This window comes from Coregonus clupeaformis, chromosome 38 (assembly GCF_020615455.1).
Source record: "Coregonus clupeaformis isolate EN_2021a chromosome 38, ASM2061545v1, whole genome shotgun sequence".
Taxonomy (NCBI): Eukaryota; Metazoa; Chordata; class Actinopteri; order Salmoniformes; family Salmonidae; genus Coregonus; species Coregonus clupeaformis.
The window spans coordinates 5116144-5131777 of NC_059229.1; the positions used below are offsets into that span (position 1 = coordinate 5116144).

At 44.0% G+C, this 15634-nt stretch overlaps 1 long non-coding RNA gene and 1 pseudogene across 1 annotated transcript; one reads left to right on the forward strand and one right to left on the reverse strand.

Annotated features, from left to right (window-relative positions):
- Nucleotides 1-2627: 2627 nt before the first annotated feature.
- Nucleotides 2628-4469, reverse strand: LOC121553955 (annotated as a pseudogene).
- A 5618-nt stretch (nucleotides 4470-10087) lies between these two features.
- On the forward strand, nucleotides 10088-12457 carry LOC121553963. The gene is made up of 3 exons (XR_005997600.2): nucleotides 10088-10241; nucleotides 10718-10858; nucleotides 12395-12457. It is a non-coding gene; the product is annotated as an uncharacterized LOC121553963 (long non-coding RNA).
- The last annotated feature ends 3177 nt before the right edge of the window (nucleotides 12458-15634 follow it).

Consider the following 15634-nt stretch of genomic DNA (forward strand, 5'->3'; position numbering starts at 1 on the left):
ATTTCAAACACTTCAACGTGTCAAAAAGCCACATTTGTTCCAGAATGCCTCTATGGTATGCTGACCTCGCGCCAGTAGGAGATTGCCAGCTCGCCTCGCATTCCCCAGGACATATACTCTTTGGAACATTGTTAAAGAGTCACACAGAAGGCTCCATGCCTTGTGTTTAAATATACACGTTCTATTAGTTGTTGTTGTGTGTGTGGCATAGAGGTGGTGGTGCAAGTTTACACAATATGTGTGTGTGCACGCTCCTGACTTGGTTGGAATCTCTTTGCACACGCACTCAAAGAGATTCCAACCAAGTCAGGAGCGTGCACACACACTGTAAAATTCCTGTCTGGTGCAAAGACTTGTTTTAAGCGCTGGAACTTTGGTCACGGTCCAAATTAACATGCTCGCCCTTACACACAGATACTTTTATTGAGGTCACACCATTGAATAGCCTAGCCCTATAGCTTTTGATAGGCTGGTCCAGGTTAATTTAACATTGCTTGATGGTGTCTGACCTTTTCAATCAAACATGTAATTTCCATGTCTTGTGCTCATAGGGAGGAAAGTTAACTTGATGGTGTCTCTTTGCTTCCCTGAACCTAGAACAACTTGGAACAGCTCACTAAGGAATTTGACCCCTAAAATCCCCATGCTGTTTCTGTCACTATGGAGACGCTTGTCCAGTAGGGGTGCATCTCAATAGTCTGCCTTGGCTTCTTAACCTTTTCTGTCTCCTTTCCTTCATCTGTAGAGAACATGAGATAACTTGACAAATGCCCATTAGCCATCCTCCACATTGCTATCTGTGTGCTATCCTATCTTGTATTTTGAGATCAGCGCAAAGGCAAGCGGAGAGACAAGGAGAGGAAGCCACAAGACTATTGAGATACACTTTCTTTCTCTGCGTGAAAGATCACCTGGTTCCTGTTAAAAATACACCTCTACTGCCACCATGTGGATATATAGGGGAACTGCAGTTTGGTTTAGGCCTAGAGGCCTTCTCTGTAAATATTGTCACAGAAAGCGTAAAAGCGCAATTCTCTTTGCCATTCTATGAGTTCATTGCAAATAGTAGTACCGCAAAATAGCCATTGTTCATTTCTCAGATATACTACATTGGTAGTGGATGGGGTTAGGGTTTTTAAAGTGCTTTGAGACCCATAGGAAAGCACCAGCCCTTGAGACCTGGGTTACATTTACATTTTCGTAATTTAGCAGACGCTCTTATCCAGAGCGACTTACAAATAGGTGCATTCACCTTATGATAGCCAGTGGGACAACCACTTTTCTTTTTTCTTTGGGGTGGGGTAAGGGGGGGTAGAATGATTACTTTATCCTATCCCAGGTATTCCTTAAAGAGGTGGGGTTTCAAATGTCTCCGGAAGGTGGTGAGTGACTCCGCTGTCCTGGCGTCGTGAGGGAGCTTGTTCCACCATTGGGGTGCCAGAGCAGTGAACAGTTTTGACTGGGCTGAGCGGGAACTGTGCTTCCGCAGAGGTAAGGGGGCCAGCAGGCCAAAGGTGGATGAACGCAATGCCCTCGTTTGGGTGTAGATCAGAGCCTGAAGGTACGGAGGTGCCGTTCCCCTCACAGCTCCGTAGGCAAGCACCATGGTCTTGTAGCAGATGCGAGCTTCAACTGGAAGCCAGTGGAGTGTGCGGCGGAGCGGGGTGACGTAAGAGAACTTGGGAAGGTTGAACACCAGACGGGCTGTGGCGTTCTGGATGAGTTGTAGGGGTTTAATGGCACAGGCAGGGAGCCCAGCCAACAGCGAGTTGCAGTAATCCAGACGGGTTCAAACACTAAGTGCTTTGAGACCAATAGGAAAGCACCAGCCCTTAAGACCTGGGTTCAAACACTATTTGAAATCATTGACTGAGCTCGCCTGTTGCAATGGAACCAATAGAAAAGTCGTAAAAGTGCAAACCTGGCACTCCAGGCAAGCTAAAGCAATCGCTAAATAGTATTTGAAAGATTTCAGATAGTATTTGAACCCAGGTCTGGAAAGCCCTGTAATAATGGAGTTCATTGTTGTTGTATGGAACTATCATAGAAATCGACTCTCTAGAAAGGGCTTGGAACCTCTATCCCTGCAACTTTCATTGACTTGAATGAGGAGGCCCCTGGTCTATAGATTCTATTTCTATGATGTCATACGTGTTCCCGTGACTGGGTCAGTATGGTGGAGGTGACTGGCGTCCTGGCACATGTTATACAGATGGTCTTTGTCTGCGTCCTGTACGCTGCCTTTGTGCTACTGTATAACCACTCTGTATGCAACACACAAAACACAAACACACACACACACACACAAACACTGCCTACGTGTGGGCTCTCCAGAACATACACTCACACGCACACACACAAACACACACGGAGAGAGAGAGAGAGTGGGCAGTGTGGAATCTGAGTGATGCCAGTTATGTCACATTAATAAACATTTAGTTATTAACACATCCCACAATGCATTTCACCTCCCACACTGACACAAGTGCATCACACATTGTCCTACTCTGGCAAAAAACGTGTAAATATATGAGTGCAGTAGCTAAAATAAACAACGTGTAAATATATGAGTGCAGTAGCTAAAACAAACAACTTGTAAATATATGAGTGCAGTAGATAAAACAAACAACTTGTGAAATACTTTATTATTTAATGTATAAATTACACTCACCAAGAAGAAGTTAACACAGAAAACTCAAATCACAGTAAAAACAACTAGAAGATGATGTCATAACAGAATAACAAAGCTGGCTACATGTGGCCTTCAGAAATGGAGAATAATCATGCACATTTTCTTAAACGTAATCATACGCATTTTCTTATTCTTATTTCCTTCACTGAGAATTTAGTGATGGGGTTGTATTCATTAGGGCATAATGTAGCAAAATGTTTTACAATGGACAACGAAAATGAGCATTACACATTGGACACGTTCAGGTAGTCCCTCCCTGTTTCAGTCCGTTTTCTCCCAATTTAACGAACACAACCCTGGTGTGGCAGGTTTCAGACGTACTCCTTCTCCTCTACCACCACAGGCAGTGGGTTACTCCTCCCACCTACCCCAAAAGTCGGCGTTGCCCTAACCCCTGGAGGGGAGGAGCCTGCATTCAGCAGAGCCCCTCCCACCAGCAGCAGAACTCCCGCACCCCAGCCTAGATACAAGGCGGGGCCTAACTCCCTCTTCAGCGGCGCGGCGACTTTTGGATCGTAAAAATCCCTGACCACGGCGTAGGCCGTCCAACAGATAGGTACCAGGTAGAGCAGCCCAGAGAAGAAGAACAGTACCCCAGCCACACGGGCTAGCCTAGCCTTGGAGGAGTACGCTCCTTCTCCTAGACACTTGGTGCACTTAGCCCCAGCCACGCCTAGCAGGAGGGCGAGGAGGCAGAGGAGGAGGGACAGCACGGAGATGGTGCGGGACACCTGGGCGGAGATGGGGAGGGCCAGGGTGGAGTCGTAAGTCTTACACTGGATCTGCCCCGTACTCTGGGACAAACAGGTCATCCATAGCCCCTCCCATAGAACCTGGGCGATCACGATCTCCCCCGCCCGCGGCGGGCGGAGACTCGCCACAAGGGGGAGGCGAGACGAGAGCCCCGCACACCCAGCCAATCACAGCCAATAGGGAGGCCAAGTAGCTGCAGGCCTGTGGAAGCCATGGCGACGTGCAAAACTTCCACACAGTTCTGTTCAACTGGGCCTGGTGTGTTTTCCCTGGTTTTCACTAGATGATGAGTGTTGTCAAGATGGTTTCAAATCTCCTCTCTTCTCCAAAACAACGATAACAGGTGACACAAGTTCCCCTTGATAAAGTGTTCTTGTACGCCCCGGGAATGTTGCAGGAATGTTTCTGTCTCTTTCCTCTTGGTTGAATATGCAGTAGTTCTGTATCTTATGGTAGAAACAGTGATGGTCAACAACTCCTCTTCCACATTCTCAGACGGGTTAACAGCAACAACAATATTCCTGCCAGGACATGGTGAGGAAATACACTGTAAGTACATTGTCCTCTCTGAACCTGTGTTTATGTTAATGTATACACACATAATAACAATTCCCAACATATTAACATAATAACATGCGATAACATTATATTATATAACATAATAACCAGTAACTTGTGACTTTTACACATTTCAGAAAGCAACAGAATGAAAACAGTCATTCTGAAATGATAAAACAGTTACAGAGATAACCATGATAATACTTACTTCTCCAAACCAAACCCCAGAGGACTCTGCTGCTCTGCACCATTGGACAGTATGAACAGTCCTGTCCTGTCCTGTGTAGTCTAACACTGTGTAATAGTAGAGCTCTGTCCTGTGTAGTCTAACACTGTGTAGTAGTAGAGGTCTGTGATGGTGTGTTCATTCCTCTGTCATACACACAGACTGACCAGACTGTCTCACTGGAGCACAGCTTAACACAGAGGAGTGGGAGGAGAGCAGCGCTCAGCTGGGCTGGCCACGATGTTAACACACACACACACACACACACACACACACACACACACACACACACACACACACACACGCGCTAGCATGCAAACACACACACGTGCTTCACACAGCGGAGTGTAGGAGGGGAGCAGCACCCGGCTGGCCACTATGTCACACACACACACACACACACACATGGTGGTAAGAACACACACACACACACACACATGGTGGTAAGAACACACACATCTATGCACCGACACACACGCTAGCATGCACACACATACGGGCACACACACACACACACATACACACATGCATAACAGATCAGCAACACAATGAGACGTTCTGTCCCACAGACTGACAAGGCTTCTACAAGGGTCAAAGGTTTGTGTGTTTTCCATTAACTATATGAAACTATCAGTCTCCATATGGTACTTCTCTGCATTACTGTCTGACTCAGTTCATGTCTTCCATCATGTATTTCAGCAGTTAAAGTGTTAACATTCTAGATTCAGTTAATGTCTTCCATCATGTATTTCAGCAGTTAAAGTGTTAACATTCTAGATTCAGTTAATGTCTTCCATCATGTATTTCAGCTGTTAAAGTGTTAACATTCTAGATTCAGTTAATGTCTTCCATCATGTATTTCAGCTGTTAAAGTGTTAACATTCCATTGTTGCAGGAGCAGTAACAGATTTGAACCTTAGGTTTTATTGATGTTATAACGTCCCGGAAAAACCTTGATAACACATTTACATTTTACATTTTAGTCATTTAGCAGACGCTCTTAACCAGAGCGACTTACAGGAGCAATTAGGGTTAAGTGCCTTGCTCAAGGGCACATTAACGTCATTTAGCAGACGCTCTTAGCCAGAGCGACTCACAAATTGGTGCGTTCACCCTATAGCCAGTGGGATAACCACTTTACAATTTGGGGGGGTTAGAAGGAATACTTTAGCCTATCCCAGGTATTCCTTAAAGAGGTGGGGTTTCAAATGTCTCCGGAAGGGTGGTGAGTGACTCGCTGTCCTGGCGTCGTGAGGGAGCTTGTTCCACCATTGGGGTGCCAGAGCAGCGAACAGTTTTGACTGGGCTGAGCGGGAGCTGTGCTTCCGCAGAGGAAGGGAGCCAGCAGGCCAGAGGTGGATGAACGCAATGTCCTCGTTGGGTGTAGGGACTGATCAGAGCCTGAAGGTACAGGGGTGCCGTTCCCCTCACTGCTCAAAGGCAAGCACCATGGTCTTGTAGCGGATGCGAGCTTCAATTGAAGCCAGTGGAGTGTGCGGAGGAGGGGGTGACGTGAGAGAACTTGGGAAGGTTGAACACCAGACGGGCTGCGGCATTCTGGATGAGTTGTAGGGGTTTAATGGCACAGGCAGGGGAGCCCAGCCAACAGCGAGTTGCAGTAGTCCCAGACGGGAGATGACAAGTGCCTGGACCAGGACCTGCGCCGCTTCTGTGTAAGGCAGGGTCGCACTCTCCGAATGTTGTAGAGCATGAACCTGCAGGAGCGGTCACCGCCTTGATGTTGGCGGAGAACGACAGGGTGTTGTCCAGGGTCACGCCTAGGCTCTTCGCACTCTGGGAGGAGGACACAGCGGAGTTGTCTACCGTGATGGCGAGATCATGGAACGGGCAGTCCTTCCCCGGGGAGGAAGAGCAGCTCCGTCTTTGCCAGGGTTCAGCTTTGAGGTGGTGATCCGTCATCCATACTGATATGTCTGCCAGACATGCAGAGATGCGATTCGCCACCTGGTTATCAGAAGGGGAAAGGAGAAGATTAGTTGTGTATCGTCAGCGTAGCAATGATAGGAAAGGCCATGTGAGGATATGACAGAGCCAAGTGACTTGGTGTATAGGGGAGAAAAGGAGAGGGCCCAAAACCGATCCCTGGGGGACACCAGTGGTGAGAGCACGTGGTGCGGAGACAGCTTCCCCGCCACGCCACTTGGTAGGGAGCGACCGGTCAGGTAGGACGTAATCCAGGGAGTGAGCCACGCCGGAGATGCCCATTTCGGAGAGGGTGGAGAGGAGGATCTGATGGTTCTGTGATCAAAGGCAGCAGACAGGTCTAGAAGGACAAGAGCAGAGGAGAGAGAGTTAGCTTTTAGCAGTGCGGAGAGTCTCTGTGACACAGAGAAGAGACAGTCTCAGTTGAATGACCAGTCCTGAAACCTGATTGGTTTGGATCAAAGAAGGTCATTCTGAGAGAGATAGCGCAAGAGAGTTGGCTAAAGACGGCAAACGCTCAATAGTTTTGGAAAGAAAAGAAAGAAGGGATACTGGTCTGTAGTTGTTGACATCAGTGGGGACGCGAGTGTTGGTTTTTTGAGAAGGGGAGACTCTCGCTCTCTTGAAGACGGAAGGGACATGGCCAGCGGTCAAGGATGAGTTGATCAGCGAGGTGAGGTAGGGGAGAAGGTCACCGGAGATGGTCTGGAGAAGGGAGGAGGGGATGGGGTCAAGCGGGCAGGTTGTTGGGCGGCCTGCAGTCACAAGTCGCAGGATCTTATCTGGAGAGAGAGGGGAGAAAGAAGTCAAAGCATAGGGGTAGGGCAGTGTGAGCAGGACCAGCAGTGTCATTAGACTTAACAAACAAGGATCGGATGTCGTCAACCTTCTTTTCAAAGTGGTTGACGAAGTCATCCACAGAGAGAGAGGAGGGGGGAGGGAGGATTCAGGAGGGAGGAAAATGTGGCAAAGAGCTTCCTAGGGTTAGAGGCAGATGCTTGGAATTTAGAGTGGTAGAAGGTGGCCTTAGCAGCAGAAACAGATGAAGAAAATGTGAGAGAGGAGGGAGGAAAAGATGCCAGGGTCGGCAGGGAATTTAGTTTTCTTCCATTTCCGCTCCGCTGCCCGGAGCTCTGTTCTGTGAGCTTCGCAATGAGTCATCAAGCCACGGAGCTGGAGGGGAGGACCGAGCCGGCCGGGAGGATAGGGGACACAGAGAGTCAAAGGATGCAGAAAGGGGAGGAGAGGAGGGTTGAGGAGGCAGAATCAGGAGATTGGAGGGAGAAGGATTGAGCAGAGGGAAGAGATGATAGGATGGAAGAGGAGAGAGTAGTAGGGAGAGAGAGAGCGAAGGGTTGCGGCGGCGCATTACCATCTGTGTAGGGGCAGAGTGAGTAGTGTGGGAGGAGAGTGAGAGAGAAAAAGGAAACAAAGTAGTGGTCGGAGACTTGGAGGGAGTTGCAGTGAGATTAGTAGAGGAGCAGCATCTAGTGAAGATGAGGTCAAGCGTATTGCCTGCCTTGTGAGTAGGGGGGACGGTGAGAGGGTGAGGTCAAAAGAGGAGAGGAGTGGAAAGAAGGAGGCAGAGAGAAATGAGTCAAATGTGGACATAGGGAGGTTGAAATCCCCCCAAAACTGTGAGGGGTGAGCCATCCTCAGGGAAGGAACTTATCAAGGCGTCAAGCTCATTGATGAACTCTCCAAGGGAACCTGGAGGCGATAGATGACAAGGATATTAAGCTTAAATGGGCTAGTGACTGTGACAGCATGGAATTCAAATGAGGACATAGACAGATGGGTTAGGGGGAAAAATTGAGAATGTCCACTTGGGAGAGATGAGGATTCCTGTACCACCACCCCCTCTGACCAGATGCTCTCGGGTATGCGAGAACACATGGTCAGACGAGGAGAGAGCAGTAGGAGTAGCGGTGTTTTCAGTGGTGATCCATGTTTCCGTCAGCGCCAGGAAGTCGAGGGACTGGAGGTTGGCATAGGCTGGGATGAAGTCAGCTTTGTTGGCAGCAGAACGGCAGTTCCAGAGGCTGCCTGCGACCTGGAACTCCACGTGGGTGGTGCGTGCAGGGACCACCAGATTGGAGGGGCAGCAGCCAGCGGTGTGGTGCGTTTGTGTAGCCTGTGCAGAGAGGAGAGAACAGGATAGGCAGAGGCATAGTTGACAGGCTGCTGGAGCAAATGGCTACAAAAATGCAGAGGAGATCGGAATGAAATGGGCTAAGCATCTGGGAGTGGAGAGAGCAGGGCCTCCCTCACCAAAACTTCTACCTCGGAAACTAAAATTGTTTCACTGAACCACCCGAAGAAAAAAAACTCTCCCAACTTCCGCCTTGGAAATCAGGGAATTGTTGTGAACCACAGCGGTTCAATGTTTAAAGGAGTAGACTCAACCCACTTTGTTCAGCTAGCCAACTATGACTCCATAGCCAACTAGCAGACTAGCATCCAATAACAATAACACACCGTTTAGCGCCAACACTTGGTCACAACAAACCACCAATATTGTGATAACACACTAAACAGATCATTCGTGTCTGTGTCAAGTTCTTACATGACGCAGCAATGATTAGACGTTGGCTAGCTAGGACAAGCAAATTGTGGTTAGCTACTTCAGTACAGCCAAATGGTCATGTTGGGTAGCTAGCAATGGCCACTGTGTCGACTCTGTTTGAAGAACGGCTAGCTAGCTAGCTTCGTGCTACAGCTGGCACGGCCGAGGACACTGCCAAGACACAGTAACTACCCACAACAACCCACGAAGCCTAGCTATGACGCCGTAGCCAACCTGCAAGCTAGCATCCATTAACACACAACTTAGCATCAACACCTGGCCACAACAAACTGCCAAGAGTGTGTCAGCACACCAAACAGACAATTCAAGTCCGTGTCGAGTTCCCTTCACAACGCAGCAAAAAAAATAAAATAAAAAATAATAATAATAATAATAATAATTAAACGTTGGAACCAGCTCTCCAGCGTTGCTAATCGTTACCAATAGCTACCCGCTAGCTAGCTAGCTTCGTGCCTCAATTCTAACCCACAATTACCCACGGAAAGCTACAATAACAACAATACTAACCTACAATAAATACAATACCTAACTACAGCTAACTACCTACCTACGATCTAGTACATGGTTAAGCAAAAGTTACACCTTGGACTACTGTCTTGATAACACCTTGGACTACGGTCTTGCCATAGATCACCTGAAACAGCTACGTAAATTGTGAAAGTTAGTGTATTTAAACCGAGTTTATGGGAAATTTGACAAAGGAAAACAGAGATAGGAGAGCTGTATAACCTATTGCTTACAAATGATTTCCAAATGTATCTCTGCTGAAAAAGATAAGCTTAGGATCATGCGAGGCTCCCGTGTGTTGGCGAGGTAATGTTTAAACTCTGAAGTTTTTTAATTGTATTGTTAACCCCCAAAAAAGCTTTGTCGGATGTTTTAATAATTCTGAAGTGATTAAAAGTTCAGTTGAGTCCATATTCAACATATTGTCTAGATCCTGCTACTCTTAGGAGAAATCTGATGGCCTCAATTAAAATGAAAGTTAAAGATTAGCATCAGCTAATGAGATAGCATAAAATGGCGCCCATCTCAAATAATTTAAATGGATTATAGTGCCGAGTCATAAACATTGCTCTTCCTGTGTAGCGTATTGAAAATGTCTCATGTTTGATTTAGGGGTGATCTACTCTTGGGATGTGTATAGCCTACAGGTGTTGATTCACCTGAGAGAGAAAAGGACTGGAGCACACAGCTATAGGAATATTAGGTGACTGTTTAGTTGATTTGCTTGCTGATTACACACACACACACACACACACACACACACACACACACACACACACACACACACACACACACACACACACACACACACACACACACACACACACACACACACACAGAGAGAGAAACACCACAATTTGTGATTTGCTCTTTCAGCAATATTTCTTTCATAACTTCCTCAGTGTGGTGTGATAACATTACTTGTTGTGAGAGTCTCCTTAACCCCGGCAGAGCTGAAATGGAAGTGCGTCTGAGTAAGTTCTGAACTATTCTTGACTTCCTTACTTCGTAATGCTAAACAATACTAACCATTGAGAAATCATAAAATATCCTATTGTAGTGCATGTTGACACTCACCTGTACTTTGCTGTTTATGTCAATAACCATAGTAGCCATGGTCAGCTCAACACTTTCTTGGTTGATTACAGCATAAAATTAAAATACACATTGATAAATATATTTATATATGTCTTCATTCTATTACTTTTAGATGTGTGTGTATGGTTGTGAATTGTTAGACACTACTGCACGGTTGAAGCTAGGAACACAAGCATTTCGCTACACCCCGCTATAACATCTGCTACATTTGTGTATGTGACCAATAACATTTGATTTGATTTGATTTGAAACATAATAATGAATAACTTATGAATAATTAAGCCAGACTCCAATGTGGAGAATGATACATAACAGAACAAAAGTCCAATGACTACATTTCCCACCTTATCAGCCAGTCCCACTAGGGAGAAGCCAGAGACGTATCAGCGAAGGATTATGGGAGATATAGTCCAGAGCCAAATGCAGGAATACTACAAAAATGAACTGGTCAGAGCTGCACAGAGCGATCCTGTTTTCCAGAAACCTACAGTGGGTGAGTGACTCAACATAAAACAACATACTGAATTCTATATTGTCCACTGTATATCTGTTATATATGGTTTAGCGCTTTAAAGTTACAATAATACTTTTTTGGACGACCCGACCAAATTCACATAGAAATGTGAGTTATAGATCTGTCATTCTCATTGAAAGCAAGTCTTAAAAACGGTAGATATGTTCTATGTGCGCTATTTCTATGCTTCCCGTTCTTAAGTTTTGTTTTAATGTCTTTTACTTTCGGTTTTGTACACCAGCTTCAAACAGCTGAAAATACAAAACATTTTGGTTGTGGAAAATATATTTCACTGCAATTTAGATGGTACAATGATTCTCAACACAACGACTGCTTGTTTTGTCACATAAACTGAAATTAGGCGAACTATTAGAATTTTAGAAACCAGGAAATGGCAGAGCGATTTCTGCATATTGCATCTTTAATAGTTTGGTTAGTATTTAGTCAGGGTAATCTGATCCTAGGATAACCATTAGGACCTGTATTAAAGCTATACTGTAGTGCCACCTTACTCCTTAATGGTTTGGTTAGTATTTAGTCAGGGTAATCTGATCCTGGGACAACCATTAGGACCTGGATTAAAGCGATACTGTAGTTCCACCTTCCTCTTAATGGTTTGGTTAGTATTTAGTCAGGGTAATCTGATCCTGGGACAACCATTAGGACCTGTATTAAAGCGATACTGTAGTTCCACCTTCCTCTGTGAAAGGCTATGTGGGCATTTCTACCCCTTGATGGCACCTATCCAATCCAATCCTGTCAGGGCTTATTTATATGCCCAAAACACAAAGCTGACCTCAGATCAGTGTCTAGGGGCTACATCATCTTTCTCCATAAATGGAAAAAGCTCCTTTTCAGTCTTTTAGTGAAAGCACTCTATCTAGTGGTGATTTGTGAAATACGTTGATTAATGATCTGTGCCATTTACTTAATTATACTTATTCACAATAGTAAAATACAGTACAGTACAATTCAATACAATACAGTATAGTGCAATACAGTACAGTACAATACAATACAGTATAGTGCAATACAGTACAATTCAATACAATACAGTATAGTGCAATACAGTACAGTACAATGCAATACAATACAGTAAAATACAGTACAATACAATTCAATACAATACAGTAAAATACAGTACAGTACAATTCAATACAATACAGTATAGTGCAATACAGTACAGTACAATTCAATACAATACAATACAGTAAAATACAGTACAATACAATTCAATACAATACAGTATAGTGCAATACAGTACAGTACAATTCAATACAATACAGTAAAATACAGTACAATACAATTCAATACAATACAGTATAGTGCAATACAATACAGTACAATATAGTACAATACAATACAATACAATACAATACAGTACAATACAGTACAATACAATATAGTATTTAGGAGGTTATTTTTCACACACTTCCCTCAAAGAACATAGATCTATTCCACCTTGGTGACTGTTTTCCCCTGTGAGTAAAGAGGGGTGTGTCTTTCTCTTGGCAGTGCGGTCCAATGAGGTGGAGGAGAGGGAGGCTACAGATTCCAGTGGAGGAAGGAGGGACAGGCAAAGGAATCGCCGGGTGACAGATTGGAGCTCTCGTCGCCATAGTGACGGGGTTGTTGATGGGGTTTCTGACAGGTGGTTTTGGGGGTGTTGTCATGGGAGGGTTGACGGGGGCAGTGATATGGTTTACAGCAGGACTGGTCAGGAACTGGTGGAGCCCCTGATTCTCTGGGAGGCACCATGTGTAGGCTATGAATCTACTTTTCATAAAGACATTGGGAGGATAAAACTATTCTAATGTGTATAGATGGAAGGACTTTGGTGATGGATCATGTTCCTTGATGCAATTATCAAACTTTGGTTATTCAATATTTGGAAATTAATAAAAGCCCAATAAAGAAATACAATTATTGATTGCATATATTGATAATTTTTGAAGATAGATGAAACCCTAATATTCATCAGCAGTGCTAGCCTACTTCTGTTAAGTCAGTCCTGATATGGGTCTGAACCTGTTAGTCATCAAGGGATTAAAAGAGAGATTCATCCAGCAATATCTTTCCCTGATTTCATCTGACCAATTATTCAGATATTGTCTGACGAGAATTACAGGCCAGGCCACTGAAAGAAAGGCCTTAATCATACCCTGTAAAATCCTTAAAAATAACAGTAACAAGAACTAATGACTAGATCACCAGATACACATGATCAGATAATCCTTTATGTAAACAAACATAGTGAGCCCACTAGAACCCAGGTCCAGCGGTTGTCAACCCATCACGGCCCGTATCCACAAAGCATCTCAGAGTAGGAGTACTGATCTAGGATCTGTCCATATAATCTTATTCATTATGATCTAAAAGTCAAAACTGATGCTAGGTCAGCACTCCTACGGGCCCTGGTCACTACTAATCTCAACAATGTTGTTATTGTTGTCGGCTCAATCTGTCATGGAATCAGTAAACCCTGCTCTCATGTCTGTCATGGAATCAGTAAACCCTGCTCTCATATCTGTCATGGAATTAGTAAACCCTGCACTCATATCTGTCATGGAATTAGTAAACCCTGCTCTCATATCTGTCATGGAATCAGTAAACCCTGCTCTCATATCTGTCATGGAATCAGTAAACCCTGCACTCATATCTGTAATGGAATCAGTAAACCCTGCTCTCATATCTGTCATGGAATCAGTAAACCCTGCTCTCATATCTGTCATGGAATCAGTAAACCCTGCACTCATATTAACACACATATGTAACCTAGATTTGGTCCTTTAATTCATGATTGCTCTTCTGCTGTTCTTACATTTAAATCATTTAGCAGACACTCTTATCCAGAGTGACCCACAGGAACAATTAGGGTTAAGTGCCTTGTTCAAGGGCATTTTGACAGATGTTTCAGCTAGTTGGCTCGGGGATTCAAACCAGCCACCTCTCGGTTATTGGCCCAACATTCTTAACCGCTAGTCTACCTGCCTGGAAAGAGGCCTCCATTGAAGTATTAAAACTGACTGTGTAAAATCTAATTGCGTTTTTCAGTCATGGCAGATGATGTTGAAAGTAAATGATGTATTACTTTCCCTTGTATTTCAAATAGCCTGTTATCAGTAGTGATGAAGCTTGTTCAGTTATAAGAGTTGAATGGTTCCTCCTGATGTATGTTGATGGGATTACATGATATTTGAACCAGTCCCAAATCTTCCTTCTGTGAAACTATTTTGCTTTCAAACGTTGTATCCACCAGTGTTATTTCAGGATGATTTCCACCATATTGTTGATTTATTTGAACACACAATGAAGACTATAATCATATTCAGGGCCAAATGTGTTTTACCCCGATCATGTAGTTCTTGTCATCAGTCATATTTTGTTTGTTTTGACTGTTTAAGAAATCTCATTTACTATCTGCATGATGTTTAAGGCAAATATAACGTTGATGGAAACCATTATTTTGAGTTATTTACTCATGATATTGTAGGCATTCGCAAGGTGTAATCTTAGATTCAAATGATTAAAAAAAGTATTTACTCTGCCACGTTTTTGGTAAACAGCTGAGGAATGGGCCTGGAGAAATCTAACCGTCACAAATTCATAAACAGAGCTATGGGTGCAATGACTGACTATGACACAAAAATGTTTTGCTAATTTTAAACAAACAAGCTATAGTGTTTTTTCCAATTACTATTTTAACTAACTCATGGGGGGAAATTCAGACCAGAGTTATGCATAAATGGAACTTCATTCCCTTGTTATGCACGTTTCTCTCTACGCGCATTCTGACTTTAAATTTAAGCATGGGTTAACGCATGTGCCAGCCATTTTGCAAGTAAATCAAGAGTTTCTAATGGACAATTTCAAGTAGGTCCCTCCCCATTTCGTTCAGTTTGCCCCTGGTATTGGTTCAGGGTGGAGATCACATGATTGGAGGTGTGTCTACAGATGTGCTGTATTCTGACTTTGACTTCATCTCCTAATAATTCCACCACCTTTAGGCGAGAGGAAACCATGAATAAGGTTGAGCAAACCTGTGGGTTCCAATCAGAAAAAACATCTACTTGCTTTTTTCCGATAGAAATAACACTAGTGCATGAAGATATTATCTGTTTTATCTATATTATCTATGCACTGTAATGTATACATTTATAAGAACTATTGATAAGAGCTAGTAAGAAGTAAGAAAGTAAATGTATACAGTCACTACTCTAAGTTGCTCTGGATAAGAGCATCTGCTAAATGACAAAAATGTTAAACAATTTATTTTTTAAATGTAAGCTAGGTAAATGAGTAGGGCCTCATCTGTTTGGAGAAAGGGATTGTAAATACAAACAGCAATTGTTTTAGATGAATTTTCCTTCTGCTTGATGGAGACAAATGTGAATCAAACTGAACATTCTAGGCTATCAACAAGGGCCCCTTTCCCACAGTGAAGTATGGAATGCTGGGACCTTATGCATCATTTTAATTGTATGGCCTTTTAACTTGCAGTGATGAAACTTGGAGATGCAAGCCAAATAGATAGGCTACTGCAGCCTGGAGCATGTCATCATGGAGACACTAACTGATAGTCTTCATATTTACGGTAGATGCAAGCCACATAGGTAGGCTACTGCAGCCAGGTCATTTCAAGCAAAAACCGATTGGATTTGCAAAAAGTAATCAACGGAAGGGCATTTCGTCGTATTTTCACCCAACTTTTAACTTAAATCCAATGACATGGTGGCATTTGTTGTTAATTTCATG